The following is a 26702-nucleotide window of genomic DNA, read 5'->3' on the forward strand; positions in this document are numbered from 1 at the left end:
CAACGTTGCCCTGCATGATTGCTCTAAAAGTTGCTCTGTGTATCATCAGCTTAAAGTTAGCTTTGCTGTTCCACGTAAACTGTATTACTGTCTGTTGTCATGTTTGTGATGATCCTGGTTAGCTTTGTTAACTTAGCCGCTGCGGTCAGTATGTGTGCAGTAGAGGAGAAATAGACGGAGCACGTGTGTGAACCGGTGTGAAACAGAGCCCCGGTGAATAGAGAGAAACGGGTCAACAGTAAGGCTTGTTCAGCAGTAAATGTACAGTAGAAGTTACAGTGGCTGGTGAAGAGGAGCCCCTGTGTGTTGCTGCCAACTGTTGAATAAAGAGTGAAGGAGGTCAGCCCCAAAGTTAGCTTTGACTTTGGCTCTGGAGATAAACATTACGTGGCTCCTGTGTTTCCCAACTCTATTCAGTCACTGTATTTTTGTACAAACTATTTCAAATAACTCTATTTTTTTACTCTGTTGAGTTTTGGATGCTGCGTTTGTGAGGTTACATATATTGTTTGATGATGTTTCTTCACTAATTGTAACTATTGAAGTTCCTCTCGATAATCCTATAAATAAACTAGACTCCGTATCTTAGATTTAGGCTTAGAAAAGTATTTTGCTTCAATACATATTTAAATATTGTCAGGCTTGTTGTCACACCTTCTACTGTGGTGCTAAAACATGCCCTCTTATTGAGGCTAACTTGCTCTCGGACAGCAGACACTGTGGATTCTGCTATATTTCAGCAGAGTAGGACTGGTTACCATGGCAATGCGGGTTCATGAGTTTGTTTATCAACAAACTCTCTGCAGAATCGCATAGTATCCCTTTAAGTACATTGAACAGCAATAATATAATTTTGCTTCAAATTTGACTCTGGCCTCTTCTTCAATTTTGTATTTGACATAATACGTTATTATCACAATTAAAACAAATGTAGGCCTATATGTGACACAAAAAGGCAATTTATTATTTTGGCCGGTGGATTTTTTCATGTATTAGTCCTATTGGCAGGTGAGCCAAAAAGTTCATTTCCACCCCTGCTTATGTGTATTTAGTTGCTTATGCTGGTATTACATTAAAATGTTCAGCTAAAATGACTTTCTTTTTGTCTTCCTGTCTGAACATGTGTACATAACCTGGATAGTAATCTACTGGCACCTCAGGGTTAGAAAAGATTTAGATTCAGGATGTCATGATATAACATTCTGTAAAGAGAATACAGGAATAACTGTCAGCATATTTCCCAGCATTGTAAATCTAAAAAAGGTATTTCATAACACATCACAGGAAAGATGGGCGACTGTGGCTCAGGAAGAAGAGCGGGTTGCCCACTAATCTGAAGATTGGTGGTTCAATTAGTTTCTGTTTGAGCACTTAGGCTCAGTGTATGAATCTGTGTGAATGGGCGAATGTAGTGTAAAAGCGCTTTGAGTGGTCGGGAAAAATAGAAAGGCACTATACAAATACAGAGAAAATTTGCATGGATATTGTGCCATCCTTTTCAAAGCTGCCTCCATGAGCATACACACAAATTAGTAAAATAAATTACGATTGACTGCATGATTTTTCAATGGTGAGGATGTAAGTTCCACATTTGTAATTTCTGTTTCAGGTATTGATCCCAAGCTTCAATACCAAAACAAAAATGTAATCACAGTCCAAAAGAAAAAGCAGCAGTGAGGCGGCAGCTGGGACAGTACATCATTCTCCTAAGAGTTCCTCGCAAAGAACTGTGCCTCAGGGCATTGGAAGCGGAGCCTGTACTTGGCAGTTGCGACTGGAGAGATGTGAAGAACTGGGTCCACAATTCGATCACATCGCAAGAAACTGTAGTAGTTCATTTTCATGTTTGATTTGTGTTTTGCTAACGAGAGGTTACAACCAAGTGTTAATTTTGTTCATAAGTACCAGAGCTATTAAGTTGTATTTAAGTTGACTGACAGTGAGAAAGACTTATTGCTTGAGCTTATTGATTGAGCAGGATGCCCGTGTTAAGCTGGGACTGTTTAGGTTAACTATAACTGTATCAGGGTTATGTAACAATTTAATGTACTGGTTTAAGTCCTGGATCCTGCTCTCCAGCAGTTGAAGGTAAAGTTGACTAAAAGCTCTGCCTTTGGTTGAATAATGTTATATGCCACTTAAATAAAGTAAATATGGCATTATCTCACATGTGAAGTATTTCATAGTTTTATGACATTAGTGAATACACATGGATTCGAAGTGGGAAAACCTTTTAATTTAAAATACATATACAATGAATCATATACTCATAGTCATATACTATTCAATATATAACGTCAAATATTCAGATAGTTGCATCCCTGATGTCAAACCGTATTCTAAATAGCTTTACTGTATTATTATTAGTACGATTTATATAGTCTTTTTAATAAACATTTTAACATAATGAACAATATATAGTGAGTACAGATATGTCAACACACAACTGTGAGCTTAAACTACAAAAATAAAACCCAGAGCTTTTATTAACACAACTGTTGGAAACCGATGGTTTGGTTAACTGGAAAATTAAGGTGGGGCTTGGAGGCACAAGGTTCACAAAAGTCACCAAAATGGTGAAAACACAGTGTCTACTGTTTGGTTACTATGAGAGAAAAACTAACAAAAAAAGTGTTTCCAAATCTACCTAGAAAAAGGGATCTGTCCTCACAACTATAGAAGTAAAAGATTTTTTTACTTTGACTTTTTTGACATCTGAAGAGACATTCGTACTCTCTACTCCCACCTGGTGATTGGCATTTTTTTTGCACCATTCTAGCTCCAGTGGAAGTGGTGGCCCTCACAATGAACTCAGAGTACGTGGTCCTCACAATAAAGAGGTGTGTGTGTGTGTGTGTGTGTGTGTGTGCGTATAACAAGGGAAGAGTGAGGGAAGTCGCGGACGTGACCGCATCAGACACTGATCCAGAATGGCGGGCAGGCTCGCAAAGCACAAGAAAGGGCTAGCCCCACAATGGCTGGACCCTCTTCCCATCCTCCCTAAAATGGTGTTGCTGTCCTCAGGCTGTTGGAGACATGTTTCCTGGTATGTTAGGGCTTTGTGATGATATGTCTGGGGGTGAACCGATTTTAAGTAAATTATAAAATTTAATTGATCTTTTCTGTATTTTTAGTAAGAAGGGGTATTGGCCGAGCTCTGCTCTGCACAGATTATTTGGTGTTTTTCTCTGCACCTACTGGATGCTCTTACAGAACTTGGTGTGGAAAGATGATTGTTTTGTCCCATTTGTCAAATTCATTATTTAGTTTTGGTCCCCAAATTTCGCTGCCATCTAGAATTATAGGTTCTAGTCCAAATTGAAAAGTTTTAAGGCAGATTTCTGTTGGAATATAGATTATATAACAACAACAACATACAAGCATCAACAAAGCATCAAAACAGCACGAGAACTACAATACATACTAGTAAGAGCACTAATAAATACTAGTAAGATCAAAACGCATCTATGGGATAAATACCTAGGGAAAGAAGTAAGAGTTAACAAAAAGTGCAATTTAAACAGGATAATAGTAATTGGGATAGAAGAAGAAGAAGAGCACAGGAAGTGCATGTTAGAGGTTTTCTCGGAAGAGATGAGTTTTCAAGAGCTTCTTGAAGTTAGAGAGGGACGCCCCTGTTCTGACGACATGTGGTAGCTCGTACCACCATTGTGGTGTCATAGATGAGAATAGCCGGAACAGGGATTGCTTTGTGTGAAGGGATGGCAGAGCCAGGCGGCGTTCGTTGGAGGAGCGTAGTGGCCGAGAAGTAACGTAAACTTGTATTAAGGAGTTTAGGTAGATGAGTGCAGACCCAGTACTAGCTCTGTAAGCAAGCATTAGTGACTTGAATTTGATTCGGGAGGCCATGGGTAGCCAGTGGAGGTCACTCAGTAATCAAGTGATGCGTCCTTTTGGGTTGATCAAAAACCAGATGCGCTGCTGTGTTCTGAACAATTTGCTGGGGTTTTACTACACAAGCCGGAGTACCTACAAGAAGGGCATTGCAATAGTTGAGGTGAGAGATAACCATGGCCTGTACCAGAAGCTGGGTGGCATACTGAGTGAGGTGGCATACTGATTTTTCTTATGTTGTATAGAGCAAAGTGGCACAACCCGAGAGACAGCAGCAACATGGTCTGAAAAGCACAGCTGATCATCAATCATGACACACAAGTTTCTCACCACCCTGGTTGGAGTGATGGTTCAGGAGTCAATTTGTAGTTTGATGGTGGATATATTCTTTGGCTGCAATGACCAAGAGTTCCATCTTAGCGACGTTTAGGTGAAGGTGGCAAGCCTTCATCCGTGCGGATATGTCTGAGAGACAATCTGAGAGGCTGGGGTTGTCGGGCGGGAAGGATAGGTAGAGCTGTGTAAGGGGCCCTAGCACTGAGCCTTGGGGCACCCCTATGGAGAGGCAGTGGGAGGAAGATAATTGTCCTTGCCACAAAACATTCTAGGAACGCTCTGAAAGGTAGGGTTCAAACCACAGGAGTGCTTTGCCCGAGATGCCCATTGCTGAGAATTCGGATAGCAGGATCATGTGATTGACTGTGTCAAAGGCAACTGATAGGTCAAGCAGGATAAGACCGGAAGATTGGGCTGCAGCTTTAGTTGACCTTTCTGTCTGAAAGTGGCAACTCTTAAAACCAGACTATGGATCTAGGAGCTCATTCCGTGAGAGGAATTCTGAGACCTGTTTGAAGACTGCCCGTTCGATAGTTTTGGATAAAAATGGTAGAAGTGAAACTGGCCGATAGTTCTCAACTTGAGTAGTCGAGGGAGGGCTTTTTGAGCAAGGGTTTAACCTGAGCCCTTTTGAAAGTGGTCGGGAATGTTTCAGAAGCCAGAGAAGTATTTATCACATGAGTGATTGCCAGGACCACGGTAGGAGATTTGGCTTGGAGGAGATTAGTAGAATTCAGGTCCAGCGTAGTAGGACGCTGCGTGTCAGAAGTTCTGAAACTGCGCTGTCCGTGAGAGGAGTAAAAGAGGACAGTGAAGTGACATTGACCTGGGAGGACAGAGGAACAGATGAATAGAAGAAACAAAAGAAAAAAACTACCGTAGACAGCCTACCCTCCATGTAGCTCGTTCTCTTTGTTCTCATGATGTGAGGTTCTAACAAAAGCAAAGGCACAAAGCAACAATCTGCAGGGCTGACGATGGTGAGTGGAATTAGGTGAGTAGGTGGATGAGGGAGTCAGGTGACTGCGACAGGTGGAAAATTGTGAGGGCATCTGGTGGACAGGTAGAAAATGGTGGGTTTGGGGAATGTGGCTCAATATTATTGCAGTATGTGGATGTGCTAAATGTGCCATTTTTATTTATCATCCATAACAAATGTTACCATGGTACCCAGTAACAGTGTATCGAAGTGTTAACATGCCACTTCATGCAAATTAGATTTGACACGGTCACAGGGGAGACACTAAGAAGGGAGAAAATAAGGTACAGAAGAGTTTATATGGCTTTTGTCTTACTTTTGTAGTTTTATATCAGTTATGATAATGTAATAACTAAGTTAAGATCTGAGAACACAGCAACATCACTCCAACAAAGTCTTGACAGTGCAAGAAACAAATGAAACGTTGGCAACAAAAAGGTCTGAACTGTCATATTTACAACTGATAGTTCAGGTCATAATTTTACAGTTACCTTCCATTTTCTCTTCCAAATAAGTTTAACTAACTTCAAGATTTGTTTCCAATCTGTCTGATCATCTGGCTGCTTGTGTTTCTTGAGCCATTGGTCATAAAGGTGGATAAGCTATTGTGGAGAAATCCAATACCAGGACATGACATAGAGCGAACAACGACACAGAGAGTAATGTAACTAACGCTAGCTAGGTTGTGTGTTAGCAAACTGTTGCTACTTGCTAACGAGAGGACGAGACGGTCCCAGAGCAGCGCAGCAGCTCCAGACAAAGATACAACTCTCCTGCTGCTATAGCTAACATCACAACAACAGCACGTCTTGGGGAACTAGAAAGTTAGCTGAATGTCCGTGGGCAAGCCATTAAACATTACCTGACAATCAAATCATGGCTGAAATGGAGTAACGTTACGTTGTTTGGCTCTTTGGTATGAACCCCTACTTTTTGCTTAAAAGTCTGAGTCCTCCTTCAGTATTCACCAGTTATGAGTAAATTTCTCTCTCCTCCACGTTTGTTTATTCTAAATGCAAATTTGTGTGGAAAGTGTGGAAGAATGGACCGTAGTGAAGTTAGTTTCAAGTCGGATATTAGTTTTACGTCTGTCGAATATCCAACGTAAAACTAACTTCACTGTGGTGCAAAGCGTCGTCCCCTTGTAAAGTGTTGAATTTATGACACAACAAAATAAACAATAGATGTTTTTGCTATTGTCAAATGATATATATCGTCATGTCACACAGCCCTAATGTCATGTTCCCAGATTTCAGCTATTAATTATTATTGTTGAGTACACTGTTATTATTACTGAAATGAAACTAAACTACTGAAACTAAATAAAATTAAAGCTGCAAGCAGTGTTGGGCGGGCCCTCGCACATATAGCGCGTCGGGGTGTGAGGCAGACGCGTTGCATATTCTGGAGCTCTGCCGGTGTGGCTGTGAATTTGCTACGCGCATGTACACTGAAGTTACAACAACTTCCTGTGTCATGGCGAAGAGTTGATCTTTGACGCCACGCCACGGACACGCCCATTGACAAAAACTCACAGATAGCACAACTTTTCATCGTCAATGCCTTTAGAAGGCACAGCAGAAATTTGAAGTCGATACGAATAAATCCGTAGGAGGAGTTCGTTAAAGTATGGAGTGTGTAAATCATCCAAAAATGACCATAAAATTCAAAATGGCTGACTTCCTGTTCGGTTTAGGTCATTGCTTCAAGAGGCTTTTTGGTACGTCTGGAGATGATACATGTGCCACAGAAATTTCATACATGTAGGTCAAACGTGCGGCGGGGGCTGCTTCGTTAAAGGTCACTTCCTGTTGCCAGCAGGTGGCGCTATGACTGTGGGTGAATGTTAGCATGTACATATGTTACTCTATTATATCTTTGAACAAGACATTTTTACAAATGTGGCGATGTAGTTGTGTTTTTAGTTATGAGAAAGACATTTCAACATTAGTATACATAAACAACGCTGGCTAAAGTATCTGCATTTCTGTTAGTTTGACATTGTTTATAGCTAAACCTACTGGGTGAAAACCTTTTACTGTAATTTGTGCTGTTATGCCATTACTTATTTTACCAGAAGTAAAAAAAAAAAAAAAAAACTCTATGTTTTATTTCTACTGTGCCCTCAGGTCACCTACAGATTTGGAGTCTTAACCCTGTGCTTCTCACCAGTATACGCTGATCGGACCATCCTGGCTGGCCTGGATTACAGCCACCGTGTCCACAGTCCAGCCAGAAGAAAAGCTGATGACACAATTCAGTATGTTGCATTTTTATTACTCCTGTGCATTTTACTCAATATAAGTGATGAGTAAAAAAAAATGAACAGTATGAGGAATACAGATAGATGGTGCTGATTTATTGATTGTATTTTATGTGCTAAGGCTAATTATTGTATAAGAAAACAATGTCAGGTATTGCAAACATTTCACTTAGCTGATACTCCTTTCTGTGTTATCAGGTACAGCAAGGTGTACTACAAAAGGTCCAGGAAGTGGAGCTTGTACTCATTGAAGGTGGAGAAGGACTACAGTTACATCGCAGACCTCCACAGTGCCATCCTCCTCCTCCGACAGTTGTCTACTACTGAGGAGCTGCCTAGAAGCAGAACCAGGAGACCTGATGATCCCCCTCAACATGGGGTTCAGTCAGGTGTCCCTGCCCCAACTGTGTTGCTAGATACAGCAAAACGTACAACAAAAAGTAATATGGTTGGTTTTGAAATGTGGTAATCATGTCAGAGAGGTGATTGTGATATATTTAATCATCTCCACAGCAGCAATACGATGCTACGAGTAAAGTCTAAACTATCTTCATGATCAGTCAAGATACATCTGGACACACCTTGTTTAAAATGATCTATTTGTGATATAGGTTGTAGTTTTAGTAATATATATAATAACTATAAACAAGTGTTATACCACATTTGGATGTCATTAATTTAGACATAAGACATAAATGTAGTTGCTTGATTGTTTTGCTGCAAGTGTAAAGAAAAGGCATTTATCATTTTCAATGTGTTATTTAAAAAAGAATGAAAATATTCTCCAGAACAGGGAACAATATCCTTTGTATTTTCTCTACCCTCCTGGGCATAAAACAATGTACAGGTATTCATCCACACAGTGGATGGAATTATTTGTGTAGCAGTTAGTGACATTACATCTTATACCCCTTAAACCTCTGTATTGTCCTAGTGGATCAGGATAGCAGTTGCATATCTTCCAGAAACAGCAAATTAGTATCACGACTCTGTGACCAACTGCTCCACATTTCCACACTACAAACTGTCTGTATGCTGCCTGACTGAACTGTCCGTTACTCTGTCCTGGGTCTGGAAGATCAGCCATGTGTGGTGCATGGAAACACTGTAGTCTGGATGTTTTCCACAGTGCTCAGATTCTGGCCAGTAAAGGAATATATAGTTGTTAAAACACCAAATTGGAATGATTGGTGTAATAGGAAAGAACATTCATCAACATAATCAGATATTTTTGTTGTTCTCTAACAGGACTTCTGTGTCCACATTACACTCCAGGTCAATGTACATGACACAGATGAGCCAATGGCTGAAGCAGAGCTGTAGTTAGTTGTTGTAATCAGCAAACAAAAAAAAGTAATAACAATAGTGATGGATTACATTTTATAGCACTTTATTTTCGACACCCAAAGGGCTTAGGGGGAAACACCAGAGAAACTTTGAGACAAGTACACTGGGAAACAATTTACTAATATAAAAATATATATGTAGATATATACCTGTTCATATGCAGTTGTTAGAGTGTGAAGCTTGACTTAGGTCCTAGAAGATGTGCTCCTTAGCTTGCACCTCGTCTTCACCGTACTGCCTCTTCTTCCTTGGACCCCGGCAGCCCTCCCTCCTCTGCTTTGCCTCGACCTCGGTCCTGTTCCGGTCTGTGATTGGCTCTGGGGACCAGTCCTCATCAGAGACAATAATGCTGTCACCGTGGAAGCTCTAACATGCAAAACCACGTACATGTTAGGAGTCTAATACAAAATTCACGTTCGTGTAGTGTAATGTGTAACCGATGGAAACGGGAAAATGTGTATCAGCCTGTTTTTAGCTTTGCCCAATGTTACCGCAGCTGTTAGCACAGCTACCTGTTGCTAACAGTTAGCTAGGCAGCTCGTTACTGATTAAAACTCGGTCTTTTTAAACCTATCCAATATTAACATGCTAGCTTGATAATGAGTACTAACAGCCGGGTTGGTTGTTTATTTTCATAATGATAAAGTTAGATGTTTTCTTACCCCTGATGTGAGCCGCTGCACCACGCTGCTCTCCACTCGTCACACTGTGCTCGTCCTCTTGCAGTGTCGGTAACGCGCGTTCACATGTTTTGGTGGCGTGGCTTTGGAAGGAGCCCAGAAGAGAGGGGGAGGCAGTTTCTCTGTTGGATAATTTCAAAAATCCAGCAGTTTCTTACTAGTTTCTCGAACTTACCTACCCTCCCTTTAAGCTTAATGATTCTGAATTAAGCATTGTGGCTGGTGGGGCACTGCACAAGGGACCCCTATGAGTTTTGAATTTGGTTGGATAAATATAGATTGAATATTTAATCTTTTACCATGTTCGAACTGTAGTTTTTAGAATAAAATGTGACAACCCTATTTAATACTGTTATGTAAAAGTGACGTGTACCTACAGCGTCATGTTCACTTACACCAGAAGTGTTCAAACTGTGAGGCGCCTCCCCAGGGGGCACAGGAGAGTTGCAGGGGGGAGCAGAGGGGGAGATGTGAGGTAAAGACACTGGATGAGATGAAAGGACAGGCATATATTAATGTTCTAAAAACAACAGGAAAGTAGTTATTGCAGTTTGGCTGCTGATTCAGCCGCTTATAGACAGCAGTGGCTGTGACACAGAGCTCATGGAGGCCTCCTATAACCTGACTGCTCAACATTTTTATTCCTTCTCAGTCATAACTCAGTCAAATGTGAACAGTCATGATACACACCCACAAAGAAAACCCCTTAAAACAGAACCTGCCTGAGATTTTTAAGTTTTCTTCAGTATCAAAGTAGCAGAGATAGTCCAGTGTGTCTATATATACATGTGTACACTGCAAACAGAACTACTAATAGCAAATTCGGCATAGTTTTAATGGTGCTAATTTGACAAAATGTGAAAAAATAAAGGCTAAGCAAACACACTGTCTCCATGCCAACATTAATCTGTTTTACAGATACTTTTTTTTTTTTTTTTATAAAAAAAAGAATGTCTGGTATCTGATCAGTATTCAATACAGAAGCCTGAATTCACCAGTAATCCGTTATTTTAACCTGTTAACTGGCACTTTCAGGGTCCAAGACTATAATGTTCAGAAAAGACATAAAACATAAAACCATTCAAAATGAACTGATGTGCTGCCAAGACAACATCACTGAGAATCTATAAATAGGCATGTTGTGGTTGAGATATGAGAAATGCTTACATTGTGTTTTATTACAACACTATGCCAAGGGCAGCAGTGCGACCCAGATACAGTCAATACATCACAGAACTAGACATGCAACAATTAGCTGACAGGCACACACATCCCTTTGAAATGCATATAAATATCCCCACAAATTCACACTGGGAAGTTTTTTTTTTTCACAGAAGCAACAGCAACAAGACATGATCAGGATTTAAAATAAGTGTTGATTATTACAAAGTACAGCCAAACTGGCCAAAATGTATGGCTTTCTGCAAGCGAGTCAAACGTAGCAGATTTAATTTCATCATCACGTGTGAATAAACAGCTCGTATTAAAAGGCAAAGCGGCAGAGAAGAAAACTTCAAAGTAGCATGCTTCAAGCAGCCCAGGCTTATCTTGCATGTCACACCTCATAAGAAATGCATGCAGTGTCTTTCTTGCAATCCACTGATGTGAAGGCGGTTCCTGCAGGCCCATGTTCTTGAATGAAAATAATTGCGGCAGGCATCGGAGGAACTAGAGATTGAAGTCTGGGGCTGCTCCCTAAAGAGGCAGCTAGTGCAGCTTTGTGTTTACTACATACATGGGAGTCACCAGGTCACATCAAGGAGCACATACTGTATTCAGTTTTTTACTGCTACAGTACTTGATTTTAGCATTTTAAATGGAAGTCAATCTCTCGTGACACTCAACAGTTTTTAGAGGAAATACATAATTCACAATGCAAACTTTGAAAGCTAAATCAAGGTGTACTTCTAATGTAATGACTAAGAGTCTACAGCAAGGCTATCAGCTCTGAGGTTGCACTTTGGCGCAACACATGACAACGTTGACAGCCCTAAACAAAGCAAAATTACACATCAATAGCTGGTATGATGAAGAATTATATTTTCTAAATAGATGTAGTGATTAAGTCAATGTGGATTTGATCATTTTATATCAAATCAATTTGGAGATCCCAAATTCTTTCTCTCTCTTTGAGAGAAAGAAAAGGAGGGGGTTTGAGATATCAACCCTCAACGGACAGCTGAAGTGACCCAAAGGAGGAGGTGAAAGGTTTGCTTTCCCCAAGTGCTGTTTTTGGGCAGTTCGATTATAAAACTTGCCACCTCTGGTGAAGCTGAGATAAGACTCGGTGCCTTAAAATGACACAAAAACATTAACCAGAAATTAACTTTTTGCTGAACAGCCTATCAGAACTCTTTTTGAAAGAGGGCAGGAAACCCTAAACTGCCCCCCACACACGTAACCATGGCAACTGACCTTCCCCTTTGTTTAATTACCTCATATCAAAGGATATTCTCCTCTTCACGCACAGACGTGAATTGATGAGAAACTCCAGACGCGGGAGAAAGGACACAGTCCACATTCCTTTGTGTGAACAAAGGAATACTGTCTCCTCAAAACTCAAAGTATTACCTTGTTTAATTAAATAATCTTTAAGTTACCTAACAGGTCTTTCCACTCCATTTGAGTAATTATGTTACCATGTTGTTGTTGTTGAAAACTAAAAATAAGTTTATTTTGCGGTGCTTTAATTTTCAGCAAGGATCCTTGACATTTCTTCAATTTATGTTGTAACCAATGCTTTGTTCCCAACACTTTCTGACACTTCCTTTAGTGTTCACTTCTTTTATTATCCTATGCTACTTGATTAATTTTCCAGCTCGAATTTAATGTTAAATAACTAATTTTCCTAGCTCCTGAGCAAATGATTGTTTAAAGAAATAAGCATTTGCTATCTTCAGTCTCCTCATGGAACCATCGTTCTGAAATGCCGTTTTAATGTATAAATGTTACTCTGTATTTACCTGTTCATAATCTGATGCCATGTTCGTGTATCTTGCTTATATTCTCTAAGTAAGAATGTGTAACAACCAATATTATCCAGGAAGCTAGTTAAGTTCCTCTCATTAGATGTGATTCCCATGAAATGCTAACCTTTTTAAGGTTTAACTACTGACAATTGTTTTCCTTTTTATCAAATGCTTAAAACTAAGAATGGTATAACTGTTTGACAATTAAGGTTTGATTGTGGGAAGATATTTGATTACAATATGCGCAAATAGGTTTTTGAATAGACATATTAAAAGTTAAAAGACAGTCTCTCTGGAAACCGGAAACAAGCCCTCAGGGGAACAAAGCCAAGCCCCCTGGAAACACGCCCCAACAAACAAAAGCAGCGACACGTGCTCTCTCGTTCTCTTCTCTCTTGGCTCCTCTTCGCTCTTCCCTGCACTTCGGCACACACTCAGCGTGCCCCATCTCCCAGCAGCGCCCTAAGAAGCTGTTCTTTTCAAGCCACACATGCAAAGTGCCGCGACCTCAGCTTTTCCCTCGTTTCCAGCAACTTACTTGTTTTTTTAATTCTCTTTTGTTTTGTTTGTTAAAAGTTATCAGACCGTTAAGTTACACAATTTTAATTCAAGAACGACCAAGTTCTTTTAAGCTTTATTCCGTCGAGCTAACTTACCCAGCCACGTGGGCCCGTCTTGTCAGCAGTAACAACCCGAGCCAGGGTTAAGAGCCTCCCACTGCAAGTTTTCTTCAATAAGCCGACCAATTGCCCTCCGGAGCAATTCCCTGGCAGAGAAAGCGACCGGCCGACGGCTTTAAGCCGTCCTAAACGAGGATGCACAGAACTCAGCCAGTGTGAGGCCGCCGACCAGCAACCTGGCTGGGAGAAACGACAAGCAGTAAGGCTAAACACGCTACATTTTGTGGTTGAGGTGATGTCCAATAGTCTTTTAATCCGTTAGTTTAATCCTAGCCAAATTTAACCGAGTAAGTATCATCTAACTGCTTTCATTGGTTCTCTTTCTCCCTGTGAATCAAGTTCTTCCCACAATAGAGCTCCACATTGTTTGCCCATGTTTGTTTAGCCATTGTTTATTTCTTTGTGTGTATTGTGTATTTAACCGCATTTATTTCACCTTAGTTATCTAATAAATTTCACCATAATCACAGGAACTGTGTGTGTGTATTGTCTAACTCCAAGTCCCTGTCACGAGAATTTACCCCTTCGATATGAGATTGACAGATTGATTAAAGATAACTGAGCGATTATTAACTAACTGATCACTAGTGAATAATTGTATAATTATTAAAATGTTACCTAGAGGTCCGGAGACTCTGGGCGAACTGAATCTCCAGTGGTGCCTTTTTTCGTGGAATTATGAATTAATATTAAAAATCATACGTAGACCAGCTACATAGAGGAAGTTGGCAATATATTCACTCCTCTGCAACATTAAAGAAACCAGTATGTATTTCCTAGGGATACAATAATAACGTCACGCTTACCATTGAAAAGGTTGCAACAAAAAAACCTCAACAAATAAAATCCATAAATGCACATTGACAAAAGCTAAACAGTCCTGTGCTTAATCAAGTACACTGTCGAGCTATGTAAAGCTGTAATAATGATGAGGTACGTTGCTTTGGCTTACATCTTGTTAGCAATTCTGTGGATGGGCCAGGTGGGGAAGAACTGTGATTCCGACTGCAGGCTTTGTGTGCCATGTTCTGGTTGTATAGACGCAGGAACCGGTCGCTCCATCTGTTATCCTCAGAGTTAGCCGCTCAGGGCTAAGCTACTTTGTTGCATTTGCTGCTTGTTAAATTTAGCTGTTTGCGTTGTAGATGCTCACTCTAACTTAACTTGGTTTTGTTGACCTGGTGAAGTCACAAGTCAGGGGTCACACTGACCAATGGTATCTGAAAGCTGGGTCCATGTGCGGAGTTTGGACTTAGGTGGCAATTCCTGGAGGATTGTGGGAAACTGAGTTCAATGACTCACATTTCATTAGTTCAATTTAGTTTAAATCACACAAATGAACAGCTTCATCTGTGGAGTTCTAGCGGTCCCAACACAACATGGATTCAATTGATACTTGACCCCATTTATATAAGAGTGCCTTCAAGGGTTTATCCCTGGTTGTTTAACTGTAGTTCTATACACATCAGTGGTAACCACAGAATTATTTTGAATTACCAATCATACATTTGCAATTTAAAGCTATTATAAATCAACAGCTCTGCAATGTATCTGTTTCAAACTTGGGACTTATGACAAAAAACAGTCAAGTGTCCATCTCCTTGTGGAAGGTGAGATCTGCTCAGAGCCCTGGATTTGCATAATGTGATAGAAACTTTTGCCCAAAAATTGGCAAGGAGGAACTATGTGGTTGATTTAAAAGTTTATATGATGCTGTGATTCAGGGTCACTGGTGTAACTGCTATGACTCCAAGCTGAGTACAGATGCTTTCCCCTGCAAATGAGCAAGGTACATTGCTCAAGCCTACAAGGGTTGAGTGACCTTTATTGTTCAATGCTGGTATGAATAAATAGGGCTCGTGACTGAAGGCTGGCCAAAAAAACACTGTATATGGTGAAAATATCTGTACTATAAATGACTCACATGGTAAATTCATGATAATGTACATTTGCATTCTGGTTTCCACAGTTCAACAACATGTCACACTCTGCTGCTCTCATTTTCTGGGCATTATACAGCTTCACATAGCTTGACCGTACACTAATTGATTGACTTTGTCATTTTTTTCCACTATAACCAGAAAAGGGACATATTAAGCCCTTTGAGTTGCTTGGGTTTTATTTCTTTCGTTTCTAAATAAACATGCATAAGGGTTTATTTTCCTTTACAATAGCTTAACACTGATGAAATCAATAGGGAAATTAGTGCAATTACTGCTATGAGTACTATGCTGACTTTATTAAGACATCAGGTAACCAGTGTTTGCATCAACAGCAAATAAAAACAAGAGCATATCCGAATTTTAGATTTTAAATGAAAATGTATAGTATAGCAGATTAGCATTTTTCTGGGATAAGTTAACCCAGAAAAACGCTGGTAGACAAAGTCTGCATATTTCGAATTTTTGGAGGTCAAAAGTAATTACTCCAATTGCTTTCTAATCAAGACTCAATATATTCCAATATTGACTTATTAAATTATACAATATATACAACATACAGTATACACACAGGGTACAGTACAGTACATCCATGCTACAAACTAAGCTGTAATTGTTTTTTGTGCTACTTTGTCTCTATTGGCAAGACTCAGGAGCACCAGGCCAAATGTGCTCTCCCTCTCTTGCCCTCTCTCTCTCTAGAGGAGCCTGCTTCCTGGCAACTGGTGGGCAGATAATTACAAAGTAGATCAAGACTCTCTCTGGGGTTGTTAGTGTTTCAATTAATGATACATCCCAATAAAGTCTTAGGTAGCCATTGTCGGTTTGCTAAGCTGTTTACCTCATCACACTATCTCAAATGCACTGCCTTCTACACTGAATACAAGGAACTGTTAGTGCCGGTGGCTTGTTTTGGACATTTTGCCGCATTATACCTGAGGAAATGACTGTAACTTACAATTTCTACAACATGCAAGTCTGTTGGTTACAATTTTAGAGATTCTTAATTAAAAAACAGATTTTTAACATCTGCATAGGTGTTGTAGGTATCATGGTTTCTAGAGAACATGCATGCTCATGGATTTTGCTCAGCCTATAATGACACACACATGTTTTATTTTTATGCTGGGGCAGAAACTGGCATAGGCAGCAGTACAATATGTTAGTATTTTGTGACATCTAAATGTTTCATGCCTGTTATGTCATGCTAGCATAGGTTTTTTAATTTGTGTTTTGGTAATATTTGGTTTTAGAGTTTGTTTGTTTGTACTTTCTTATGGTTGGTTGTTGGGTTTATTTTGGGTCTTTTAATTGTAGTAAATTAGGTTTTCCCCCCCATTTGTGTTTGGTGTAGGCTAGCCTGTGTGTTTATATACCCCTCTTTTGACCTCAGTTTAGTTTAATGACCCACGTTAAGTAATTTTGTTTGGTCTAATGTGGTTTAAACATTTTTTAAAACTTCCATTGATTGTGAAAAAAACCATAACTTTTTACAAACCTTAACTTTGTGTCCCCGCCTTTACTGCTTGGTCCCTGACAATTGGTGGCAGTAGTGGGATCATTCAGTAGACGACAAGAGGTTTTGGGATTTGTTTTTCTTTTTTTTTCTGCACCTTTCCTTCTTTATTTGTTCTTTGTTTCTTTGTTTGAATGCCACGACGAGGAGGAGGGAATAGATGACGGTGGTGTTACTGGTGGAGGCACTTGCCTGGAGGACAAAGATGTGGGAGAACCAACCATCACTGACCTGGTCAACACCAAATCAGTCTTCTTCAAATGGAGGTTCAAGCAAGAATGTCACCTGAGTCTGGATCCTCCTCCCCACAGCTGGGTACTCAGGGCGATGGAGCCCAGGTCAGTTCACCATCACAAGCGGCTTATTCTCGAAGAGCTCTCCAGCAGAGTGACTCTCAGTTAGTCTCAGTTTTTTAAAGAGCCAAATGTTCAAAAATGAACTGATGCAGACTATATTGAACATTTTCTTATTACCTTTTAAAGGATAGAGGTGGCCTGTCTGTGGCCAAAAGCAGATTGGGGCTTTTGTCTTATTCTGCTGTTGACTGGAAAGGCTAGAAGTGCCTATGTACACATGGCTTTGGATGATTCTCTTGACTAGGACAAAGTTAAATGTTACATTGTCAAGAAATATGATATTGCCTGATATACCCTGAAACATATCGGCAGAGATTTACAGAAGCTGCTTCATTGGCAGCTGTGGTTGTAGCATGCCGTAAAAGACCCTCCTGGGTGTACAAGTTCTGGAAGGCCTCACAGGAGAGTCAGAGACCTGTCTTTACTCAGCATGGCCCAAGATCAACCATGAGTAAGACACCTGTGAAGGAGAATCAGCCACTTGCTAATGGTTCTGGTAAAAAGTTTTAAGAAAGTGGTTTGTTATTTTTGTGGGCAGGAGGGACACACAAAACCAGTTTGTCCTCAGAATCCAGTAAAACTCACGCAGATGGGCTATGCACCCTGGAGGAAACGCGAGTCTGGGCTAAGGGCGAGACAAGCACCTAAAGAGACATCAGTTGAAATTAATGGTCAGAACCTGAGGGTACTTATTGACACTAAAAGTAACAAACACTAGTGCATGGACATCAATTCCTCCTCAGGCTGCCTCCTGTGGTAATAACCCCTGAGCTACCAGTCGGTTTCCAATTGCCCATGAACATGATCCAACTGCAGCAAGAAGACGCTAATTTAGCTGACAACTTACAAGGAGAAAAGGAGAATGAAGGTAGAGCTGATTTAGAGCATGATGTTGAAGGTCTCATTTACTGTCAACACAGGTCATGAAAACAGCTGATGGTTCCAAAAGTAGCCAGGGAATCCGTGCTTGCTTTACGTCATTCCATTCCCTGGGCTTGCCACCTAGGGAAGCATAACAGCAGCTGGTATACACTGTTTTTTTCACTGGCTCGGTTTACGTAAATATGTAGCCCAATTCTGTTGGAGTTGCCAGCAAACATCAGGAAAACGTCCACCCAGAGCTCCTCTTCAGCCTCTACCAGTGATCAATCCATTTGAACGTCTTGGAATGGACATTGTTGGCCGTGTAGAGAAAAGTAAGTGAGGATATGAGGTAAAGCAGAGGCGGTAGCATTTTGCCTTGTCCAGTTCTTTTCAAAGGCTGGGTTTCCCCAGGAAACGGGCTAAGCGGTTTAACAAGACATTGAAACAGATGCTCTCTAAGTTTGTTAATGAGTCTGGCTCTGACTAGGACCAGTGGCTTCCTTACCTACTGTTTGCTTACAGAGAATTAACACAAGCTTCAACAGAGTTTGCTTGTTGATAGAGTTTTGTGTGGTCTGTCAGATTTTAACTTGGCCTATTTGGATGACATTGTTGACAGTAACACATGGGAAAAAAGCACCTTAAAGTGGTCTTTAATGACTCACTGTTAATGCTTCCAAGTATACCTTTGCCAAAGCTGAAATGGAGTACCTCAGCCATGTCATTGGAAGAGGGGTCATCAAACCACAGTTGATGGGATCACAGGGCCCTCACAAAGGTGAATTTGTGATCTTAACCCCTTGATGCCTGAATTTATTTAAAATAAAATTCTGTTTTCATTTGCTTTCAGGTTGATGTTAAATTAACTGGAAATTGTTAATTTGTCTATAGAACATAGAAAACATATAAATTCAGGTATGATGTAGGTATGATGCAAATTAGCAATAACAGGCATAAACAGTCACTGACCTAACTTTCCAAGGAGCCCCCCAGAAAAGCCCTATAACCCTATCATCAGTATCACGACACAGCAAAGACTGCAACTAAACCATTCTTCACCATCTGGCTCCATCTAAAGCAGACCTGCCAGCTAGCATCTAGCACCATAAAAGCAACTTCCTTCCTATATTGACTGGTAACATACCTGGGCATTGCATTGCTTAACATACACTATATTGCCAAAAGTTTTAGGACACCCCTCCGATCATTGAATTCAGGCGTTCCAATCACTTCCATGGCCACAGGTGTATAAAATCAAACACCTAGGCATGCAGACGGCTTCTACAAACATTTGCGAAAGAATGAGTTGCTCTCAGGAGCTCAGTAAATTAAAGTGTGGTACCGTGATAGGTTGCCAACTGTGCAATAAGTCCATGCATGAAATTTCCTCAATACTAAATATTCCACAGTATACTGTTAGTGGTATTATAACAGTATAACAAGTGGATGCGATTGGGAACAACAGAAACTCAGCCACAAAGTGGTAGGCCACATAAAATCAGTGCATGCTGATGCGCACAGTGTGCAGAAGTGGGCAACTTTCTACAGAGTCAATAGCTACAGACCTCCAAATGTCGTGTGGCCTTCGGAATAGCTCAAGAACAGTGTTTAGAGAGTATTATGGAACGTCCAACATCTGTACCTGCCCTCACAAATGAGCTTCCAGTAGAATGGTCAAAAATTCCCATGAACACACTCCTAAACCTTGTGGACAGCCTTCCCAGATGAGTTGAAGTTGTTGTAGCTGCAAAGGGTGGGCAAACCCTACGGATTACGAATGCGATGTCATTAACCTTCATGTGCATGTAAAGGCAGGCGACTCAAAACCTTTGGCAATAAAGTGTAGCTTAACTGCAACATTAACTTGGCTAATCACAGGACTGTTTAGCTTTTGAAAATGTAGGCTGATGTGGTATTAATAGAACTTTCATAGTTGTGATCATGATGATTATTAACGTGAGATTAGGTATCTTAACGCTACAGCCACTGCTAAATTAGTTACAGACACACAGTCTCTGCATGCTAAGTCCTTTTTAACCATTACACAGATTACATAAATGTAGTTATATTCTATTATTAATAATTAAATAATCATAATAATAATAATTATTAAATTATTTAATATAAATCTCGATGCTTTCTAAACCATAATCCCCAACATAATGGTGCTGCCATGTGAGGCATAGTACTGCCAACACAGTCTTGCCCACTCCCGCAAACAAGGACCCAGCTCAAGTCCTTCCCCAGCATGGCAGGTTGGTACCACAAATTGATACCTAACTACTCTACCAGAGCAGCTGTGCTTACAGATATGACCAGTCCCAAGGAGCCCAATTACCTCTGTTGGACTAAAGAGACATTGCGACCCTGCCCTGACTTCTAACAACCATTCATTCTGACAGGTCAGTCTGCAGGATGAATGGTTGATATGGCTATCACACACTCCCCCTCCTCTGGTGACTCACTGGGACAGCGGGAAAGGTAGTCGGCTATACAGTGCTTGGAGTGGAAAAAATGCCTCCATCTAAAGGTGCATGACACCTATCTGTCAATACTTAAGAAGAATACTTAAATGTCCCGCCCCAATCAAGGCTGTGACTGGTCGATTAACGACAAGTGACATTGACGAGCTATATTCAGCACACGGCTGCTTGAGAGGCACCCGAGCTTCTCTTCTCCCTCGTCTCTCTCTGCAGACTGAGATTAGCAGGGAACAGGTGAGCGTCACGTAGCGCCCAGAGAACCTGATATGGAGAGTGCAGAGGAGAGTACCGGCAGCTTGGGAGAAGTACGCACGAAAATGTCCCTTTACGCCAAAGAGTAAAATGTCGAGGTGCTGGTACTGCGTACCGGTGCGTTCCGGCCCACTTCAAGCACTGTGGCTGTAGCATTCTGTTTGCCAGGGATTTGATGCACTTAAAACTTATAAGGTTGCATAGCCATATACCAACAGGTTATTCTGCTGTTTGTGTCCTTCATCCTGCCCAACCACTTCAATGCCTTATGGTCCAGCTCTATGATAAATTCCCTCCCCAAAAGGTAGTATTTGAGGTAGTCCAAAGTTGGTAGACATTGCTTCTCCACTCCGCACCTCCCTTGGGTACAGCTATTTAAACTACTGGAAAAGTAAAAATATACAACATACAGAATAATACATCTTAATATCTGTTTGCTATTAAGATCCTTAGATTTTAACTTTATAGCTGAAAAGGACAACGCACATCTGCTGGCTGTCTGCTATTCTGTTCCTAGAAAGGAGGTGGCAGCAGGCTGGCACATACTCCTTCATCTGTCATGTAATCAAAGCATTAGCTTTCTAATCCATACTAATTGATTCCTCACCCCTCTCAGGAAAAAACAAAGCCATTTGTTAATAACAAGTCAATCTGTACACATTCACATTCGCCAGATCCAACAAGCCACACAGGAAATGATAGGGAGCAGGGGGAGGTTGTGCAGCGTTCTGTTGATGTATAATCCAGTCTGACATACGCTGAGTTTGTATTTTAGGATATATTTGATATGAAACACAAAATACTAACAAACACTGAGATGGTTTTGGGGAGAATGGATACATAATCTGTATAAGAGATGAATCACTCAGTCAGTTCTCCCCATTGAACTCCAATGGGGAACTCCAGGAGGGCGGATTTACTTTGTTAAATCCGCCCTCCTGTGAATTTAACAACCACCAATATAAATGCTCGCTCACTCTATATCTCTCCCATCCTTTTTTAAAGTTTAACTATGGAAAAAGACAAACACAGATGTAAACAGACAGACAGAGGGCTGTGTATTCCACCCGGCGCAAACTGCAGCACAAATGTCATTACTAGTTTCCAACTGATGTGGTTGTCATTTTCATGCCCAGTGCACTTGCGCTCATATGTGTGCCCATGGGAGTGTTGGTCTTAAAATGAGGTGAGGTCAAGTGCATTGTTGGCTCATTGCTATTGCAGAGCAGCAATTATTTAAACCTCCCCCGACACTCCGACAGGATTGGTCAGGATGTGCTGACAGCAGCATCCCTAAAAGATGTTTCATAGAGGAGACAAAGGTATATAACACGCTTTGGCTGTATGTCACTGTTAACATAGACTCCAGTCTGCACTGTAGTTCATTCACTTCACTGATAAACCACAAAACTGCACAGAACACCCTAATGCATTTGCACTATGCATTTCAAAGCACTATAGATCTTTTAAATAGGGCCCATTGAGTCAAAATAGGATGATGAATTTTGAGTACAGAGCAGCAGAGATTCATAAAACCAATATGCACTTGTCTGTATTTGCCAGCCAGCACCACAGCTATAATCACCTTCATTCCTCCAATGCAAATCTGCACAGTGATCCTTCTCTATAATACGCTAAACATTGCAATGTCCCGTGTTGGAGACTTGAAACTTGGGGATGTTTGCTGCATGTCATTCACCATCTCTTTCCCCTTATTTCCTGTCATCTCACTGCTGTTGCCAGTCTATATCACTGATAATCACTGATGCATACAATGCCTACAGAATAGTTTCAACTGTGAATTATAAGTTGTTGTTGCTGACTAGATAAGCTTAATGGAAACCAGGGGCTTCCATTTTTTAAAACATGCATAGTTTTAAATGTGTGCGTTAGAGAAAAAGAAATTTGTATTTATTGAACATTGTGCACACATATAATGCTGCATTGACAAAATCTCACCTGATCTAAAGCCATGTGTTCATGTGCGTACAGGCTCAATTTCAAACAGACAAGCTCCCTCAAACATGTATTAGCATCAGTCTTAGTGCAGGTCAATACAAGCATCACCATCTGTATGTGTACAACCCTCATTCCATCCCCACCTTCTACTGAGTGTACAGGCTGCACCCTCCAGTGGTAGATCTCTGAACCACAAGGGCTCAGTTCCATTGTAACCGAATCATTCATTTAACACAATGAACAATACAACACAAACACCTTATGTAAGTTTCTGTGGAATATGATGGAGCAGAAATCAAATCTATATTTTAATTGCACTTCTGCCAGCTATCTGATTGAACCGTCTGTGGTTTAGGGATACTAACAGAGTTTTTCTGTTCTGCTGAATAAATCAATTAACTTGCACTCTGTTCCGACTAGTGTCTGCATTTTGGGCCCACATCTCTGTTTTCCTGCCTCTGCACTCAGCAATTCTGACAATTGTCTGCTACATAGCTGAAGAGAGTTACAAACTCAATTTCACTTTACAACCTGGACCCCTTAGTACATCAATCATCACTTTCATTTTCCATTATGATGTAAAACATGTATCTAGTTAAAATATCAAACATTTGCTGGTGGCACCATCTCTAATGTGAGGATTTGCATGCTTTCCTGCATTCCATTTCATTGTAAATTGAACACCAGGTTGTTGTTTTTCTTCTCTTCTTTTCTAAACTAGTATGGAGAAAAATTGTTCCTTTTCTGCTTGTAAACATGTCCTTTTCACCACATTCTGAGATTCATTAGTATTCAGCCAACATTACATTCAATTGGAAAGTAGCTAAGCGGCCCTAATAACTTCCATTAGCGATTTAACCACATAAACATTGAGTACTTGCAGTTCATACGCTTTCTTCAGAGTGCAAGGTTAACACCTATTACCTATTAAAGCTAGGTAGATCTCTTTGTATTCGCAGTAGTGGCAGTCTCTTTAGATGCTGAAAAAGCCTTTGACCATATTGAATGGAAATATATATATATATATCTATTTAGGACTCTAGAGGAATTTGGTTTAGGTCAAAATATTATTGATTATATATCTGTGTTGTATAGTAACCCCATCCCCAAGTGTCCACAAATGGTTTATTTTCAGAAAGATTTTCTTTATATAGAGGCACCCGACAAAGCTGCCCTTTAACACCTTATTATGTTATTTATCCACTTGCCTGTATGATTTGCTTTAAGAGAGAAATCCAAGGTATTACCATCAAGGATCTTTCTATTAAGTTTTTTATATATCCTGAAACATTTTGCTAAATTACAGAATCCTGAGTCTTCACTGACTCCCATCCTAGAATTAACTAACTAATTATAAGGCTATAAATCAATTGTGAAAAATCTAAAGCAATGCCTCTGAAAAAGAAACTGCTATAAAGACTTACAGCAGTTCCCCTTTAAGTGGTCTTTAGATAGCATTAAGTTTTTGGGTATCATTTTAAATCTGATCAGTAGTATATGGTTTCAACAAACGAAGTTAATATCATGAGAAATATAAGAAAGATAGAAATACCCACCACTCTCTCTGAGAAAAAATAGACAGTTTAAAGATGACTGGTTTACCACACTTAATTTATGTCATTAGGGCTCTAACACTTCCTTTTGATAAAATATATTTTTAAAAAGTCATTGTTTTCTGCTTTTATCTGGAATGGTAAGAGAGTAAAAATGACTATGAACAAACTATATCTTGATCGGGACAAAGTCTAGGTCTCCCAAATTTAGAACAATATTATATTGCAATCAATTCAAGATACTCTTTAAAATGGGCATATAATTATGATATAGAATCAACAACATGGGAAGACACTGAAACCAGAATAGTGTCTATTATTAACCTAAAATATGTCTTATATTAATGTGGCTTAACCCCAAATAATCAAAAACTATGCAAAGAAATTTTCATGTGAAATTGCAAAATACCAACATAAAGTATTAATCTTCAAGGGTCACGATTCACCTAATATTCCTCTGTGGTATGACAGACTTTTTCTGGCAAAAGACAAATCATTAGAAAATGAGGACTGGGAAAGAAAGGGTATCATGATATTGAAAAATCTTTTTACATAGGGTGTTATAATGTCCTTTGAACAACTTTTTAGGTACAGGAACGATGGTGGCTGTCTTGAAGCAGGTGGGAACCCTCCCCTGAGGCAGTTACATGTTGAAAATGTCAGTAATAGCAACAGCCAGGGATGTTATCAGGCCCCACAGATACTCATATTCACTCTCTGTAGGACTCTCCTCACATCTGCTATGGATATTGAGATCAAAGCGAGCATAAAAGGTGTTAAGTTCATCTGGTAATGTGGCCTTACACATGATGGGGGAGCTTTTTGATGGCCTGCCACATTTCTTTGGTGTTGTTGGTGTTGAGGTCTCTCACCAGTCTCTGCTGATGTCTCTACTTCACCTCCTTGACTCCCAGCTTTCAGTCTCGCTTTGGCGGTGCTGTAAGCTTCCTTATCACCTGACTGGAAAGCAGCTTTTCCGGCTCTGGATAGACCCATCACCTCTCCATTCATCCAGGATTTCTGGTTGGGGAATGATTTTATTGTTTTGAGCAATGATTAGGGCAGAGTGGGGTGATTTGAACCAGTGGGGCAGTTGAGCCACCCCTTGTTTCTTGGCAACCATAGACAAAATTGGTCACGCGTGAGTCATCCATTTTACTCACCCTGTGATGGAGAGGCCCATGCAATAAGTGATAAGAGATCAAAAAACTGAAAAATTACATTGATATGAAACAACTAGGAGACATTAGCTGCAATGATTCACTATATCAGTGCAATTGAATGTTGGGAACTGGCGTTTGAGTTTGCATGATGAAATGACATTTGTGTCCCCGACCCTCATGTGGCTCAACTTATCCTTTCCCTTGGCTCAACTTACCCCTCATATAGGGCAGGTTAAGCCAAGAGTCCACTTTTTTTGGAAAGCCATATTTTGAAAACAGTTTATTCGTAATCAAAGTCCGCATCCCTCCCGTTTTTTATGACAGACGACGCTACCAGGGCACCAACCAATCTACTGCGCATGGGTGGAACCAGAAAGTATTATAAACAGAAGTTGTCCGCGTCCATGGGGTCCGCAGCTGTCCGTATGCTCGTCCGCTCCGAAGTATATTCGAGGCTTTAGTGATCACCACATCACATTTGCTGATATATGATGTCACTGATGATGTAAATTCCTCAAGGTTGATGTGGTTCTCCTGGGTGGCAGCCGCTCTGAACATATGGCAGTCTGTGCTCTCAAAACAGTTCTCCAGTGCTGCTGTAGCCTCATCTGTCCACACTTTGACTGATTTAAGTTAGACCCTTTTAATCATCTGGGTGTGAGTGGACAAAAGAAGCCGAGAAATATGGTCTGATAGACCAAAATGAGGATGGGGAGGGCTATCAGGAATATTTGTGTAAACATGGTCCAGTGTCTGGTGGGGAGGTGAACACGCTTGTGAAATTTAGGTTAAACAGTTTTGAGGTCATATACTCCTCATACAGTTCCAGTAGCGCATTTGCCTCTGTATGAATGTAAACAGCAACAACAAAACACTGGTGAATTCTCTGGACAGTTAGTATGGCTGACATCTCAACAATAAGAAATCCACATCAGGTAAACATTGTCTATCCACCTTGACTGCGTTTGAGCCCCAAACATCATTAATGTAAACACACAGTCCTCCTTCCCTTGTCTTACCAGACGTCCATGTTTCAGAAAAAGTTTTTATTCGTCAGACAGGTATTGCCGTGTTTTTCTGTGTTTTCTGCTTGTGGCTTCACACTTTTTCCATTCCATTTCCCTGAGCCGTTGCATCTGGGGACATCAGCTATGTCATTCTGACTAGTACACTCTGCCCAAGTACACCCAGTGTGTGGACTGTCCAATCATTGGAAATAAGACACAATGGCTATGGCCAGTGTTAAGGAGGCACAGCTCCACAGCCCCTCAGAAGATCAGATCACAACCTGATCCACCAAGCCTCTAGTCCAGCGGTGGATGCAAACTGTGGAGCATCATGGAACCCTATCGATGATGTGCTGGTCATGCACCACAGAACCTTCAGCAGTAGACAGTTACCACCACGAAAATCCTTTCTTTCTGTGTAAATGTAAATGCTCCGTACTTGTATAGCGCCTTTCTAGTCTTTTCGACCACTCAAAGCGCTTTTACATCTGCATTCACCA

At 40.5% G+C, this 26702-nt stretch overlaps 1 protein-coding gene across 1 annotated transcript in view; it reads right to left on the minus strand.

Annotated features, from left to right (window-relative positions):
- plppr5b (phospholipid phosphatase related 5b) overlaps positions 1-26702 on the minus strand; it is a 160710-nt gene that overhangs the window by 126488 nt on the left and 7520 nt on the right. The window lies entirely within an intron of this gene.

Source organism: Micropterus salmoides, unplaced genomic scaffold, assembly GCF_014851395.1.
Source record: "Micropterus salmoides isolate LMB-PRFRI ecotype aquatic unplaced genomic scaffold, ASM1485139v1 Ms_hic_scaffold_1, whole genome shotgun sequence".
Classification (NCBI taxonomy): Eukaryota; Metazoa; Chordata; class Actinopteri; order Centrarchiformes; family Centrarchidae; genus Micropterus; species Micropterus salmoides.